The following is a 17556-nucleotide window of genomic DNA, read 5'->3' on the forward strand; positions in this document are numbered from 1 at the left end:
AAACTCACGCAGGTCACGGGGAGAACATGCAAACTCCGTACAGACAGCACCCACGGACAGGATCAAACCCAGGTCTTTGGTGCTGTAAGGCAGCAACTCTACCGCTGCGCCACTGTGCCGCCTACAACATAGTTGCCATGAATGGTGCCCATTCCTGGCAAGCCCCAGAGGAACACAGCGGGTCAGGCAACATCTGTGAGGGGAACGGGCGAATAACATTTCAGGTCGGGGCACCTCTTCAGTCTGAAGAAGAGCCCCGACCAAAAACGTCCTCTGTCCATTCCCTCCACGGACGCTGCCTGCCCATCGTTGCCTTTTCCCATCACTATCGACTCCTCCAGTCCAACAACCCGCTTGAGATATCTGTGGTCCTCGTTCTTTGGTCCCAAGGCAGCATTAGATGATATGCCTTTAGACAACGGTATCATAATCTCTCCCTGCTCCCTAGCTCCACACAACCCTAAATCCTTTCTCTCGTTACCTTTATATTTCCTCCTTGAAAACTACCTCTTCAAATTTTGGCTTACCTGCCCCTAAAGTCTTATAGACAATAGACAACAGGTGCAGGAGTAGGCCGTTCGGCCCTTCGAGCCAGCACCTATTGTCTATTGTCTATAATTTGCTGTGATCATGGCTGATCATCCACAATCAGTACCCAGTTCCTGCCTTCTCCCCATATCCCTCTGACTCCGCTATTTTTAATAGCTCTATCTAACTCTCTCTTGAAAGCATCCAGAGAACCGGCCTCCACTGCCTTCTGAGGCAGAGAATTCCACAGATTCACAACCCTCTGGGTGAAAAAGTGTTCCCTCATCTCCGTTCTAAATGGGCTGCCCCTTATGGCCCTGTCCCACGGTACGAGTTCATGCCAAGATCTCTCCCGAGTTTGCCCTGATTCGAACTCGGAGATTTACGGTAATGGCCACTCGTCGGTACTCTGGGCTCTCGTGGACATTTTTCAATATGTTGAAAAATCTTCACGAGTCTTCCCGAGCTTACCTTCCGTTAGCGAGTCTTCCCGAGTACCTGCCGTTAACGTTACGAGCCGCTAAGAGACATCCCCGAGCTCCGACGTACCCGCTACGTTCATTCTCCGTGCTTAACACGAGTTTGATTTTTTTTAAACTCGGGAGAGCTCTTGGAATGAACTCGTACCATGGGACAGGCCATTATTCTTAAACTGTGGCCCCTGGTTCTGGACTCCCCAAACATCAGGAACATGTTTCCTGCCTCCAGTGTGTCCAATCCCTTAATAATCTTATATGTTTCAATAAGATACCCTCTCATCCTTCTAAATTCCAGAGTGTACAAGCCCAGTCGCTCCATTCTATCAACATATGACAGTCCCGCCATCCCGGGAATTAACCTCGTGAACTCCCTCAAGAATGTTCCTGTGGGACATTTCCTTACATTTTAAGTTTTCTCTTGAAACAACTTGTGGGACATTTATGTTGGTGTCGTTAACACACTGAGCGCTGCAGAAGTGCATACAGCAACTGGGTTGAACCACCCTGAGCTATCAGAGGTGCTGATGCTTAACCATTGTCATGGTAGTTGGAATGAATGATGGGGAGACAAAGATGTGGAAGTTTAGTTTTTGAAATGACAATTAAAAAAAAATCCCCAAATGAATGGCCTGCAGCTCCGAGAATGCAGAATTCCCAGGAGAATGTTGGGACCGAAGTCTGCCTACCGACAGACCAAAGTGCTATAAAGCAAGTTAACCTGCCACCTAAAGTCGAGTTTTATTCAGAGATACTGCATGGTAACAGGCACTCTGGCCCACCTAGTCCACGCTGACCAGCGATCGCCCATACACTAGTTCTATCCTCCACCCTCGGGATAATTTAACAAAGCCAATTAACCTACGAACCTGCACGGCTTTGGGGTATGGGAGGAAAATCTTGCCACAGTTAATGCGTATTTTTTTAAGGCAGAGATCGATAGATTCTTGAGGTTATAGGGATTAACTTCCTGGGGTTATAGGGAGAAGGCAGGAGAATGGGATCAGCCATGATTGAATGGTGAAGTAGACTTGATGGGCCGAATGGCCTCATTCTGTTCCTATCACTTATGACCTAATGAAGCCAGAGCACAAGGAGAAAACCCACACGGTCACAGGGAGAATGTGCAAACCTCACAAACTGACCGCGCCCGTAGTCAGGATTGAACCCGGGTCTCTAGTGCTGCAGGGCAGCAACTCTACTGCTGGCCCACCGTGCCTCCCCTGTCTGGACTGCGGAAAAGCTGACCACATTTTGTCGTAAGTTAGTTAGTTCGTTTAGTTTATTGTCACGTGTACCGAGGTACAGTGAAAAGCTTTTGTTGCGTGCTAACCAGTCAGCGGAAAGACAATACATGTTTACAATCCCATTCCTTCTCTCCGGAGACGCTGCCTATCTCGCTGAATTACTCCAGCATTTTGTGTCTACAGGCCCTGTCCCACTCACGTGTCCTTGGCACGCAAATTACTCGACCTCGTCGTCGCGTTGAGGCGCACAGGCCTCAACCGTCGATCCATTTACACCAGGGGTCGGCAACCTTGTTAGCGTAGGGGCCAGGACCCATGTCTGTGAGCGGATGGTGGGCCCCATCTATCGCCATTGTGCGAGACACTTGGTGTTGTTTTTCGCACTCGTTTTCACGTGTTTTTCAATTCGTTTTCAGCAGTTCACAGGTCCCTCGCTTGCCCCGGGACTGGCTGCAGTTCCCAGGTCGGCTCGCCTGCCCCGGGACTGGCTGTAGCGCCCAGGTCGTGAAAACGAATTGAAAAAATACGCTCCTGTGGGCCGGATGATTTCGGGTTACGGGCCAGATCCGGCCCTTGGGCCGTAGGCTGCCGACCCTTGAGTTAAACTGAGGGAATGACGTTTAGAGTTGAAACCCATAAAGTTAAGATGGACGATTGGCCATTATGTTATTAATTGATGCTGCAGACTCCAAAGGACAACATAGCCTGGTCCTTGTCCTACTTCTTATGATCTTATTATTGTTTAAGCCACAAGAATGACGATGTGTAAATTAGAATCTCAATAATGCATCGAGGCTAACTGTGCTGGGGCAGATATATTTTTGGACTGGAGAGGAGGTTGCATTTGATGTTAATGACCAATGAGACTGTTGCACGTACAGCATATACTACAGAGTAAATCTGTTAGTAAAATAATATGGTGGCTTTAGATAGAATGCTGGAATTCGCTAGAATTTAGAAGATTGAGGAGGGATCATAGAAACTTACAAAATTCTTAAGGGGTTGGACAGGCTAGATGCAGGAAGATTGTTCCCGATGTTGGGGAAGTCCAGAACAAGGGGTCACAGTTTAAGGATAAGGGGGAAATCTTTTAGGACCGAGATGAGAAAAACATTTTTCACACAGAGAGTGGTGAATCTGTGGAATTCTCTGCCGCAGAAGGTAGTTGAGGCCAGTTCATTGGCTATATTTAAGAGGGAGTTAGATGTGGCCCCTGTGGCTAAAGGGATCAGGGGGTATGGAGAGAAGGCAGGTACAGGATACTGAGTTGGATGATCAGCCATGATCATATTGAATGGCGGTGCAGGCTCGAAGGGCCGAATGGCCTACTCCTGCACCTAATTTCTATGTTTCCATGTTTCTATGCACTGTGAAATCAGACGTGAATCCTTGTGTAGAACAGAGTGGTACAGCACAGGAACAGGCCCTTCAGCCCACAATGTCTGTACCGAACATGATGCCAAGATTAACTAACATCATCTAGCCTGCGCCTAATCCTTACCCCTCCATTCCCTGCACAGCCATGTGCGTACTTAAAGGCCTCTTGAATGCTACTATTGCAGCCGTCTGTACCACCATCCCTGGTCTATGTTCCAGGCATCCAGCACCTCTATAATTAAACAAAAAACTTGCCCCACACATCTCTTTTACATTTTGACCCTGTCTCCATAAAGGCATGCCCTCTAGTCATTGAGTGATACAGTGTGCAAACAGGCCCTTCAGCCCAACTTGCCCACACTGGCCAACATGTCCCATTTACACTAGTCCCACCTGCCTGCGTTTGGCCCATATCCCCCTAAACCTGTCCTATCCATGTACCCGTTTAAATGTTTCTTAAACATTGCGATAGTAACCACCTTAACTACATCCTCCGGCAGCTCGTTCCATGCACCCACCACCCTTTATGTGACAAAGTTTCTCCTCAGGATCATATTAAATCTTTCACCCCTCTCCTTAAACCCATGTCTTCAGGTTCTCGATTCCCCTACTCTGGGCAAGAGACTCTGTGCTTCTACCTGATCTATTCCCCTCTTTGGCAATCCCACCCTGGAGAATCAATGTTCTGACCCCATCAATGCCTCTCATAATCTTATATTTGTGTGTTCATAAGTTCACAAGTGATAGGGGTAGAATTAGGCCATTCGGCCCATCAAGTCTACTCCGCCATTCAATCATGGCTGATCTCTCTCTCCTTCCTAACCCCATTCTCCTGCCTTCTCCCCACAACCCCTGACACCCGTACTAATCAAGAATCTATCTATCTCTGCTTTACAAATATCCGCTGACTTGGCCTCCACAGCCGTCTGCGGCAAAGAATTCCACAGATTCACCACCCTCTGTGTAAAGATATTCCTCCTCATTTCCTTCCAAAAGGGACGTCCTTTAATTTTGAGGCTACGCCCTCTAGTCCTAGACTCTCCCACTAGTGGACACATCCTCTCCACATCCACTCTATCCATTCCTTTCGCTGTTCGTTAAGGTAATAATTCGGTAACATTTCGGCACGATTCCCGGGATGGCGGGACTGTTATATGTTGATAGATTGGAGCGGCTGGGCTTGTATACTCTGGGATTTAGAAGGGTGAGAGGGGATCTTATTGAACCATATAAGATTATTAAGGGTTTGGACACGCTAGAGGCAGGAAACATGTTCCCGATGTTGGGGGAGCCCAGAACCAGGGGTCACAGTTTACGAATAAGGGGTAAGCCATTTAGAACGGAGATGCGAAAAAAACTTTTTCACACAGAGAGCGGTGAGTCTGTGGAATTCTCTGCCTCAGAGGGCGGTGGAGGCCGGTTCTCTGGATGCTTTCAAGAGAGAGCTAGATAGGTCTCTTATGGATAGCGGAGTTAAGGGATATGGAGAGAAGGCAGGAACGGGGTACTGATTGTGGATAGATAGATAGATCCTTTATTGTCATTCAGACCTTTCGGTCTGAACGAAATTATGTTGCCTGCAGTCATACACAGAACCAATAATAACAAAACGTACAATAAACACAAATTAAACATCCACCACAGTGAGTTCACCAAGCACTTCCTCACTGTGATGGAGGCAAAGTCTTAGTCTCCGTCTCTTCCCTCCTTGTTCTCCCTCTGCGCTGAGGCGATCGATCCAGGCCGAAGATGCCGCTCTCCAGTCCAGCGGACCTCCGTGGTGATGTCGCCGCCGACGAAAGCCGGAACGCCGTCTCCGCTCCGAGACGGCCCGCCACAGCACCAGCTCCGGGCAGCCGCCCCAGCTCCAGGCCGCCGCCCCAGCTCCAGGTCCCGCAGTCTCCGCTCCAGGCCGCTGCCCCAGCTCCAGGCCGCTGCCCCAGCTCCGGGCCTTGCAGTCTCTGCTCCGAGTCGCCGCCCCAGCTCCGGATCCCGCAGTCTCCGCTCCGGGCCGCCGCCCCAGCTCCAGGCCGCCGCCCCAGCTCCAGGCTGCGCAGTCTCCGCTCCAGGTCCCGCAGTCTCCGCTCCGGGCCGCCGCCCCAGCTCCAGGCTGCGCAGTCTCCGCTCCAGGTCCCGCAGTCTCCGCTCCAGGCCGCCGCCCCAGCTCCAGGCCGCGCAGTCTCCGCTCCAGGTCCCTCAGTCTCCACTCCGGGCCGCTGCCCCAGCTCCGGGCCGCCGCCTCAGCTCCGGGTCCCGCAGTCGCCGCTCCAGGTCCCGCAGTCTCCGCTCCGGGCCGCCGCCCCAGCTCCAGGCCGCTGCCCCAGCTCCGGGTCCCGCAGTCTCAGCTCCGAGCCCTGCTGCATCAGCTCCAGGCCGCCGCCGAAAGCCAGAACGCCGCACCAGCAAGTCGGGCCACCGCTGCCTTAGCCCCGAAGACGGCCAGCCTCGCGTTGGTGAGTCCTGGCTGGCTCTGCCTCCGGAGCCTCGGGGTCGGTCGCAGGTTGGAGGCCGCCAGCTCCGCCATTAGGCCTCAGCGCAGACGGAGGCAGAGAAGGGGGATACGACACGAAAAAGTCGCATTCCCCCGAAGGAAGAGACAGAGAACATGTTTCACACCCCCTCTAACACAACCCAACAAACTAAAACTTAACCAAAACAAGACAAAAAAAAAACAAAAAAACAACAGAAAAAAAGTAAAGACAGACGGACTGCAGGCGAGCCGCAGCTGTTAACAGCGCCGCCACTTCCGATGATCAGCCATGATCACGTTAAATGGCAGTGCTGGCTCGAAGGGCCGAATGGCCTACTCCTGCACCTATTGTCTATTGTCTATTTTATTTCTGGCCACCTGTAATTATCTGCAAGGATCATAACTCGTGGAAGCGTGGAAACAGGACCTTGGGGCCCACCGAGTCCGCACCTACCAGCGATCGCCCTGTACACTATCACTATCCTACACAGACTAGTGACAACAGTTTACAATCTTTACCAGGGCCAACTAACCGACAAACATGTAGGTCTTTGGAGTGTGGGAGGAAACCGGAGCACCCGGAGAAAACCCACGCAGGTCACGGGGAGAACAAACGTTGCAAGAGCTGAGCTATTCACTGCCTGATATACGTGGCGGATGCAATGGTATGAAGAGCCTTTGGTTGAAACTAGCCATGACGTACAAACACCGTACAGACAGCACCCGTAGTCAGGATCGAACCCTGGTCTCTGGCGCTGTAAGGCAGCAACTCTACCGCTGAGCCACTATAAAGGTTGGCACTATATATATATATATATATATATATATATATATATATATATATATATATATATATATATATATACGTGCTACCAATATACAGCGTATTTTTCATGAACTTTATGAAAATTGTCCCAATAAATGACACTTATACCCTTGTGATCAGCTGTTCTCACTCACCTTGTTCTTCCCCTTTCTGACTGCAATTCAACCTCTGGTGCAGTCTTTGTGATGTCTGCATGTTCTCACTGTGACTGCATGGGTTTCCCCTGGTTGCTCCGGTTTCCCCCCCATCATTCCAAAGAGGGGCGAGTTTGTAGGTTAGTTGGCTTCTTAAATTTGCCCTAAGTGTGTAGGGAGAGGATGAGAAATGGGATAACACAGAACTAGTGTGGATGAGTGATTAATGGTTGGTGTGGACTCAGTGGGATGATGGACCTATTTCCATGCTGTCTTTCTAATCTAATACTGTAAACTCAAGTAACCTTTTTGTTTGTGAAGTCCTTAAAATTCCTAATTATGCATCCAATCCCATCACCTCTAAAAGCGTATCTACTTACAATCTGTTTAAGAAAGAACTGCAGATGCTGGAAAATCGAAGGTAGACAAAAATGCAGGAGAAACTCAGCGGGTGAGGCAGCATCTATGGAGCGAAGGAAATAGTAGGGTCTCGACCCGAAACGTGGCCTATTTCCTTCGCTCCATAGATGCTGCCTCACCCGCTGAGTTTCTCCAGCATTTTTGTATACCTTCGACTCACAATCTGATTTGTTCCCACATGGGCTTCATGTCAAACTTCCCAGATAATGTTTAATTTAGTTTAGTTCCGAGATACAGTGCAGAAACAGGCCCTTCGGCCCACCAAGTCCGTGCTGCTCAGCGATCCCCGTACACTAACACTACCCTGCGCACACTGGGGCTAATATTACATTCACACCAAGACAACTAACCTACAAACCTGCACGTCTTTGGTGCGTGGGAGAAAACCGAAGATGTCGGAAAAAACCCACGCAGGTCACGGGGAGAACTTACAAATTCCGTACAGCCAGGACCCGTAGTCAGGATCGAACCCGGGTCGCCGGCGCTGTGAGGCGGCAACTCTACCGCTGCACCAATGGGCCCCTAACAATAATTAATTGTTTTAAAATATCATGGTTAAAAACTGCATTGACTTGCATTATGGTGCTGCCTCAGATATTTCCAATGCCTAATCTTGAACAAGCAGTTGTAGCTATGTTCTGTTTACAAGTCCCATTGGTGAATTGCTCGATCTCCTTGCTGCAGTCTCCCAGATTAAGTCTCTTTGTTTCATGACTAATCTCCTCAATTTCAGAATAAAACTTAAATAGAGTATTTTTACAAGCAAAAGTTCTTCAGTGACTAATAATCTATCTTCTAAAAATCCCAAGGTGCTGCCGAATCGCATGTATTAGTGCAGACGAGCTGTGGGATTGATGTGAATTGGGGTAGTGATCATAAGAAGCGTATCCAATCCTCTTGGCGTTTCCAAATCTGTGGGGAGTTTTGAAGAAAAATAATCAAGTCGAAACAACGCATCTGAGATGGAGGTAATCATTCAGCTGGTTAACCAGCGGGTCTGGAGATACCAGGGAACTGCAGGTGCTGGAGTAACTCAATGGGTCAGGCAGCATCTGTGGAAAGAATGGACATGTGACATTTAGGGTGAAATGACAGCGCCTGTCCATTCCCTCCGCAGATGCCGCCTGACCCGTTGAGTTACTCCAGCACTTTGTGTTTTAACAAGTAAAGGGCCTGTCCCACGAGCATGCGACTGCATGCGACAAGCTCGACCAAACCGGAAGCGGGGGCCGCGCGGAGGTCGAGTGATCCGTACGAGTTGACGTGAAGTTCGAGCGAAGGCGTACGCCATCAAGACGCTGCATACGGCGTTGAGACGCTGCGTATACCCGTCGAGGCGGTGCGTACGGCCTCAATGCGGCTGCGGGCCGGCAGGCCGTTGCCGCGTGGAATTTTTGGACAGTGTCAGTTTTTCGGAGCCCCACGCGATGTCGGGACCAGCCCCGCACAACTCCATACGGCTCCGGCGATCGAAGTGGGACCGGCCCTGTGAGGCCGTACGGCTCAAGCGACCACGTTAGGTCGCGCTTGCCGCATGGAGTCGCATGCTGGTGGGACAAGCCCTTAAGTCTGTTCCACCTGCGATGGCTGCAGACTTTAAGGCTAAAAGTGGCGTAACAGTTTATTCACACAAAGGGTGGTGGGTGTATGGAACGAGCTGCCGGAGGAGGTAGTTGAGGCAGGGACTATTGCATTGTTTATGAAACAATTAGACAGGTACATGGATAGGACAGGTTTGGAGGGATATGGGCCAAATGCAGGCAGGTGGGACTAATGTAGATGGGACATGTTGGTCGGTGTGGGCAAGTTGGGCCGAAGGGCCTGTTTCCACACCGTATCACTCTGTGACTATGAATGGGCCCATTCCAGTGAACAAGACTTTTGGGTGTGAAATTCCTGCTTAAACCAAGTCTCTTATGCAGCTCGGTGTCCTTGCTTAGGGCCGTTATACAATACAAGTTGTTGTTGTTACTGGTAGTGTCACCTCAAGGAATAGAAGGAAGTGCTCTATATTTTTAGTTTTTTTAGAGTTTCACCATGGAAACAGGCCTTTCAGCCCACCGAGACCACTCTGGCCATCGATCACCCATTCATACTAGCTCTCTGACATCTCACTTGCTCATCCACTCCCTATATACGAAGGGCAATTTACCGATATCAATTAACATACACACCAGCTCGTCTTTGGGATGTGGGAGGAAACTCGTATGATATGATTTGATTTAGCAGCTTTCCAAAATATTTGGGATGGAATTGGTGTTGGTATTGTCTTAGCTTTCGAGATACATCGCGGAATCAGGCCCTAAGTTCAGCCCACCGACCTGTCCGCTCCGACCTGCGATCACCCCGCACACTTGCGCCATCCTGCACACTTGGGACAATTTACAGAATCTACAAACCTGCACGTCTTTGGAGTGCGGGAGGAAACCGGAGCACCCACGCGGTCACAGGGAGAACATACAAACTCCGTGCAGACAAGCCCCCGTGTGGTCAGGATCTAGCCCGGATCTCTGGCTCTGTAAGGCAGCAACTCTACCGCTGCGCCACCGTGCCGCCCACATCTGTCAGGCCTGTGGCATTACTCTCTCGACCAATATTTATCCCTTTAACACCGTCACCGTTACAGAACTACATTATCTAGGCTTTATCACATTGCTGTTCCCTCTGTGACAGCGTTAACCACACTCCTCTGTTCGCCGGTCCTTCGGGACATCCTGAGATCATGATAGGTCATTGTGCAAATGCAATTTCTTTCTTTATGTAGTATCAACAATAGAATCTTAAAAAGCCTGAGTTTTAAAATTGATAATATGTGCTCCGTTTGCAAGATTGGAGGGCAAAAGGACAAACATTGATGTTCTGCATTCTAGCTAGCAGCAAGGGCTTTGTATGATCATCAGGACAACAGAATTCAGGTGTGTATTGCACAGTACGTAGTATGTTGTTACATTTATTGACGGCCAAGGACATTCTGATAGCATAATTTCGATGCCCCTGTAATTACTTTGTGAGCAGCTCCAGTCCTTTAACCAGAGCTTTCTCAGCAAAATCTGTCTTGAAATAACAGCTGAAACGTGAAACTATTTGCTTGGGGGGTGGGGGATGGGGGGGGGGGGGGGGGGGGGGGGGGAGTTATTTTAAAAAACACATCAAGTTGGAATGGGTAGGGAGGACCTGCAGATGCTGACAGTGGGGACCAAATCACTGGATGGATTTAAGAGAGAGTTCTAGGGGCTAGGATATGGGGAGAAGGCAGGCACAGGTTATTGATTGGGGACGATCAGCTATGATCACAATGAATGGCGGTACTGGCTCGAAGGGCCGAATGGCCTCCTCCTGCACCTATTTTCTATGTTTCTATGTTTTTAAACCAAAGACAGACACAAAATGCTGCAGTAACTCAGGGCATCAGGCAGCATCTCTGGAGAGAAGGAATAGGTGACGTTTCGGGTTGTGACTTCCAGAAGCCAATTTGCAGAGGTAAACAAATGATTTAAAGTGGAAACTAGGAACTGCAGACGCTGGGTTATAAAACAGGGGACAAAGTGCTGGATTAACTCCACAGGTCAGGCAGCATCTCCGGAGAGCATGGATAGGCGACGTTTTGGATTGGGACTGGGTTTGAAGAAGGGTCCTGACTTGATACATCACCTGTCCATATTCTCCAGAGATGCTGCCCGACCCACTGAGTTATTCCAGCACTTGATGTCATTTTATAAAAGTGATTTGAAGTGTGAGTTTTTAATCCATTCCAAAGCAATACATATGGTACATATGATAATAACACATCACCTGCAAAATTGGTACCTTTCGATAGCCATGTAAGACTTTTTTTTCATTTCTCAGTTTTTCTGATAAATATTACTGTACTTATTAAAAAGGTAAATAACCAAGAGCGGCTTAGTACAAATCTGCACGGTTTTTAAAGATATTTCTTTCGGAATGACAAGTGAGAGAGTAAATTATTCATAAAGGCTGGCGGTATCCACAAGCGAAATGAGGATGAATTATTTTTTTCCCGAGCAAAATTGGTAAATGGAGTCTTTAAAGGCTTATTTTATGTCTCCTTTGCTGAGATGCGCCTACCTATCTGTCACATTGACATATCAACAAAGTGCCCGTGTTTGCAATCCGATCAGATCTGATTCTGTCATTCTCGTTATTTCTCTGGTCTGTCTGAAAATCCAGCCGTTTGCCAAGACAGTTGCTCAGTTAAGTAATTGTAATCTTTTTGCCACGGGCTATCAGTATAATCTCCACTCCATTTTGGCACGTTTTTGTTTTATCTTTAAAAGCTACCAAGAGAAAATAATAATAGCAAGAATTGCGATCTTAATTGTCAGATGCCCCCGTTATTGCGTTCTATGAAGTGAATATTCATATTTCAGAAAACAAATCTACATTTAATGAAAAGGAACTGGTTTTTCCATCTTTTTACAAATTTGCATATTAACAATGAGTTTCTTAAATATATTATACCTTGTTAGGCATTGAATTTGTAATATTAATTGGATTAATTTTAATTAAATTAATTAATTTTTCCTCTTCCATTCATGTGGCATGGTGGTGCAGTGACAGAGTTGCTGCCTCACAGTGGCAGAGACCCGGGTTCAGTTTAGTCTGTTGTCGTGTGTACCGAGGTACAGTGAAAAGCTTCTGTTGCATGCTATCCAGTCAGCAGAAAGGCAATACATGATTACAATCGAGCCATTTACAGTGTATAGATACATGACTAAGGGTGCAGTCTGTACGGAGTTTGTTCGTTCTCCCTGTGACCGCGTGCGTCATACGCTCATCATATGTTAACCTACTCGTTCCTGGGTTAACCTCCTCCTTATTCTCCTTGACCCTCTCCAGAGCCATCCTTCCTCAGATTTGGAGCCCAAAATTGCTCTCAAAAGTCCAAATGCGGCCTGACCAGCGCCTTGTAGAGCCTCAGCATTACATCCTTGTTCTTGTATGCAAGCCCTTTTAGTTTTAGTTTTAGAGATACAGCGCAAAAACAGGCCCTTCGGCCCACGTCGACCAGCGATCCCCTCACATTAACGCCATCCTACGCCCACAAGGGACAATTTTTCCATTTATCAAGCCAATTAACCTACAAACCTGCACGTCTTTGGAATGTGGGAGGAAACCGAAGATCTCGGAGAAAACCCACGCAGGTGACGGGGAGAACGTACAAACACCGTACAGACAGCACCAGTAGTCAGGATCGAACCCGGGTCTGCTGCGCTGCATTCGATGCAAGGCAGCAACTCTACCGCTGCGCCACCGTGACCGCCCTCTCGAAATAAATGCAAGCATTGCGTTGGCTTTCTTTACTATCGAAAGAAGTGAGGTGTAAATCGAGTCGATGGAAGGGAGGTTGGTTTGTGTGATGGTCTGGGCTGCGTTCACGAAAAGGAAGGTTCGGTACGTTCTCACCCGGGTGGCACTAGAGAGGGACGACGCGCTGTCCACGGGCACCCTGGGGGATTTCCGGGACCGCTGGGCACCGCGGGGGGTGGAACGCAACCTTAACGCATCTTTTTCACACACAGAGTTGTGAGTCTGTGGAATTCTCTGCCTCAGAGGGCGGTGGAGGCCGGTTCTCTGGATGCTTTCAAGAGAGAGCTAGTTAGGGCTCTTAAAGATGGCAGAGTCAGGGGATATGGGGAGAAGTCAGGAACGGGGTAATGATTGTGGATGATCAGCCATGATCACATTGAATGGCGGTGCTGGCTCAAAGGGCCGAATGGCCTACTCCTGCACCTATTGTCTATTGTCTATTAATAAGGATGGGGCAATAGTTGCTTATTAGTATATTTGATATTGAAGAATATTTATTTTGCGTGTGTTGTGGTGGTGGGCTTTGTTTTGAATTATTTTGTATTGTAAATAGTGTTGTAAATACATGGAATAAACCTATTTTGGGTTATTTAAGAAAAAAAAGATGGTTCAGTTGCTTGGTAAAAACTGTGCCAGGTTGCTGCACCCAAGTGATTCCTGTTTGGAGCATGTATAGAATTAAATGAGCAGAGGAGAATATAATAGCCTGCCACAGTAACATGGGAACAGAGGACCTCCTACACGGCTGCAGTGAATCAGAGGGTCAGGCAGCATCTCTGGAGGAAGGAATGGGTGACGTTTCGGGTCGAGACCCTTCTTCGGACTGGCTAGGGATAAGGGAAACGAGAGATAGAGACGGTGATGTGGAGAGATAAAGAACAATGAATGAAAGATATGCACAAACGTAACAATGATAAAGGAAACAGGCCATTGTAAGCTGTTTGTTGGGTGAACACGAGTAGCTGGTGTGTCTTGGGTGGGGGAAATAGACGATGAGGGAAAGAAGGGTCTCGACCCGAAACGTCGTCCATTCCTTCTCTCCAAAGATGCCAGTTTGTTGATGATACAAAAGTGAGCGGTTTTGCAGATAGTGAAGAAGGTTGTGAACGATTGCAGCAGGATCTGGATTGATTGGCCAGGTGGGCGGAGGAATGGTTGATGGAATTTAATACAGAGAAGTGTGAGGGGTTGCATTTTGGGACGTCGAAACTACACAATAAATGGTAGGCCTCTGTTAGAACAGAGGGATCTAGGAGTGTAGGTGCATTGTTCCTTGAAGGTAGAGTTGCAGGTAAATAAGGTGGACAAAAAGGCTTTTGGCACATTGGTCTTCATCAGTCAGAGTATTGAGTATAGAAGTTGGGAGGTCATGTTGTAGTTGTATAAGATGTTGGCGAGACCGCGTTTAGAATATCGTGTCCAGTTCTGGGCACCATGTTATAGGAAAGATATTGTCAAGCTTGAAAGGGTTCAGAAAAGATTTACAAGGATATTGCCAGGACTGGAGGGCGTGAGCTAAAGGGAGAGGTTGAGTAGGCTGGGTCTCTATTCCATGGAGCTCTGGAGGATGAGGGGGAATCTTATAGAGGTGTACATAATCATGCGAGGAATAGTTCGGGTAGATTACCCAGAGTAGAGGAATCGAGGACCAGATGACACAGGTTCAAAGTGAAGTGGAAAAGATTTAATAGGAATCTGAGGGGTAACTTTTTCACATAGGTGTATGTATGGTGGGTGTATGGAACAAGCTGCCATAGGTGGCTGGGACTATCCCATCGTTTAAGAAACAGATGGACAGGTACATGGATAGGACAGGTTTGGAGGGTTATGGACCAAGCTCAGGCAAGTGGGACTTGGGTAGCTGGGACATTGTTGGCCGGTGTGGGCCATTTGGGCCGAAGGGCCTGTTTCCACACTGAATCACTCTATGACTCTGTGCTGCCTGTCCCACTGAGTTCCTCCAGCTATTTGTGTCTATCTTCGGTTTAAATCAGCATCTGCAGTTCCTTCCTACAGCGGCAGTGAATGATGAGTGGATCAGCACCTTCCTTAGTGCCTGTGGCCACATTTCAACCTAATCTCTTCTGCCGGGGTTGATAACACAGCGTGAACGAGCAGTTCATATTTAATCAACGAAAGCTACATTCTCGAGCTTCCTTTCACAAAGGCTATTTTATTCCTTTGACCACATCGCTATAGAATGCAGCACATTTTTAGGTGACTCGTGACCACATGATGGTCTGAAGGAGCTACAAGCCTTCAGAACTCCAGTACCCAGATGTCGCGAGTAACACAGCTATCTCTGAAAGTGGCGTCACAGCTAGACAGGGCGGCGAGGAAAGTGTTTAGCGCGTTGTTGGTTTGGTTTATAGTCACGTGCGCCGAGGTACAGTGAAAAGCTTTGGTTGCGTGCTATCCAGTCAGTGGAAAGACAAAGCATGCATAGTATCATTCGACTGGCCACTAGGGTTGCCAACTCTCTCACTCCCAAATAAGGGACAAAAGTTTAAAATACGGGACAAGTTCCCGACGGCAATTCGTTGACCGACTCGGCCGTGGCTGGGTGAATGATGAGTTGGCCCGGGTGCTGGACTGCACACAAAGCACAGCCGGCGGGCCAGCTGAGGAGTTTTGGCCCGGGCCGCGCGCAAAGTCCGGCACCCCATCCAACTCATGAACCAATGACCGGCCATGAGAAGGGGGGGTGGTGGTGTCGGCGGTAAGCGAAGGTCCGAAGGTCGGACAGCTGGCCGGGCTGCCGACCGACGCGGCCACGGGCGAGGCGATGCTGCTGCTGCACTCCATGGGCTGCACTACGTCGGGACGGGTGAGGTGGGGCCGGATGCGGCGCTCCGACCCAACAGTCCCCTCGACCCGAGTGGTCGCAGTCAAATTCGGGACAAGGGCAAACCTACTGGATAGCCACCCAAACAAAGCTTATCACTGTATCTCGGTGCACGTAACATTAATAAACGCATACATGTCATGGCACTGTAGATGGATCTTCACCCAGCATTGTAGCAATTTCAGAGGTGGCTCACTTGCACCTTTTATGTGGCGCAGCGGTAAGAGTTGCTGCCTTACAGCGTCAGAGACCCGGGTTCGATCCTGACCACGGGTACTGTCTGTACGGTTTGTACATTCTCCCTGGTTCCAGTTGTCAACCGGTTGCCAACCTCAGGATGGTTGGTGGCTCACCATCTGATTTACTTCAAACCAATCCTAATGGCGGGTCTGTCATATGAGGAAAGATTGAAAAGACTAGGCTTGTATTCACTGGAGTTTAGAAGGATGAGGGGGTATCTTATAGAAACATATAAATTTATAAAAGGACTGGACAAGCTAGATGTAGGATAAATGTTCCCAAAGTTGGGCTAGTCCAGAACAAGGGGCCACAGTCTTAAAATAAAAGGGAGGCCATTTAAGACTGAGGTGAGAAAATACTTTTTCACCCAGAGAGTTGTGAATTTGTGGAGTTCCCTGCCACTGAGGGCAGTGAAGGCCAAATCACTGGATGGATTTAAGAGAGAGTTATATAGAGCTCTAGGGGCTAGTGGAATCAAGGGATATGGGGAGAAGGCAGGCACGGGTTATTGATTGGGGACGATCAGCCATGATCACAATGAATGGCGGTGCTGGCTCGAAGGGCCTCCTCCTGCACCTATTTTCTATGTATATATCTATGTAATATCCAGTTAAGCTCTAAATGTTGATTTATATCTGTGCAACTTTAATATGAACTTTGAGCTACTACTGTGTGAGCAGCTTCCTTATCCCAGTGAAGGGCAAATGGATCCTGCAAGTTGTGCCAACATTTACATTGAGTTCACGAAAGAACTGCAGTTGCTGGAAAAATTGAAGGTAGACAAAAATGCTGGAGAAACTCAACGGGTGAGGCAGCATCTATGGAGCGAAGGAATAGGTGACGTTTCGGGTCTCGACCCGAAACGTCACCTATTCCTTCGCTCCATAGATACTGCCTCTCCCGTTGAGGTTCTCCAGCATTTTTGTCTACCTTTACATTGTGTTCCATCCCTTCTTTAGCTGCTGATCCTCGCAAAGTTCAGTTTGTTTCAACACTGCTCACTTCGTCCTATCTTGGACCAAAGTTTTATCAGCAAAATCCCCCTGTTCTGAAGCCAGAAGCTTATGGAAGCTGACATTACATGGCTGGAAGCTTGAGTTTCAAATTCCCACTCTTATTTTCAGGTCCCTCTGTGGTTTACTACTCACTGCCTTCTATCTGATCTCCTCCCGCTCAAAAACCCTTCAAGATAGCTACACCTCTAATTTTGGCTTCAGCTGCCAAGGTCTAATCCCAAGAATTCCTTCCTCTGCTTGTCTCCTACTTTCAGAACCTTGCCTCCTTGATCAAGTGCTGTCATCTGCAGTAATATTTCATATCTGGCAGTGGAGGCATTTCCTTGATAATGTGCTTGTGGTGTGCCGTTTGATGGACATTTTGCTAAGTTGAAGCTCCTATAAGAATGGAATTTGTGGTCTTTGATGTCAGGCTAAAATCTGGCCAAAATCAAAAGCTGAATACCCAGACCAGTCGTGGCTCCTTAGCCCATTCAAGAGTGTTTTATTGTTATGTGTCCCAGCAACAATGACATTCTTACTTGCAGCAGCACAACAGGATATGTAAACATAGTGCACTGTAAACAATATGATAAACGAGAAACAAAAGTTATCTGTGTGTGTGTGTGTGCCAATATATGTAAACACACACACACACACACACACACAC

The 17556-nt window shown here is 48.2% G+C and overlaps 1 protein-coding gene across 1 annotated transcript in view; it reads left to right on the forward strand.

The window, feature by feature from the left end:
* Positions 1-17556, forward strand: part of mast4 (microtubule associated serine/threonine kinase family member 4) — a 369378-nt gene that overhangs the window by 155471 nt on the left and 196351 nt on the right. The window lies entirely within an intron of this gene.

The sequence above is a fragment of the Amblyraja radiata genome, chromosome 3, assembly GCF_010909765.2.
Source record: "Amblyraja radiata isolate CabotCenter1 chromosome 3, sAmbRad1.1.pri, whole genome shotgun sequence".
NCBI lineage: Eukaryota > Metazoa > Chordata > Chondrichthyes > Rajiformes > Rajidae > Amblyraja > Amblyraja radiata.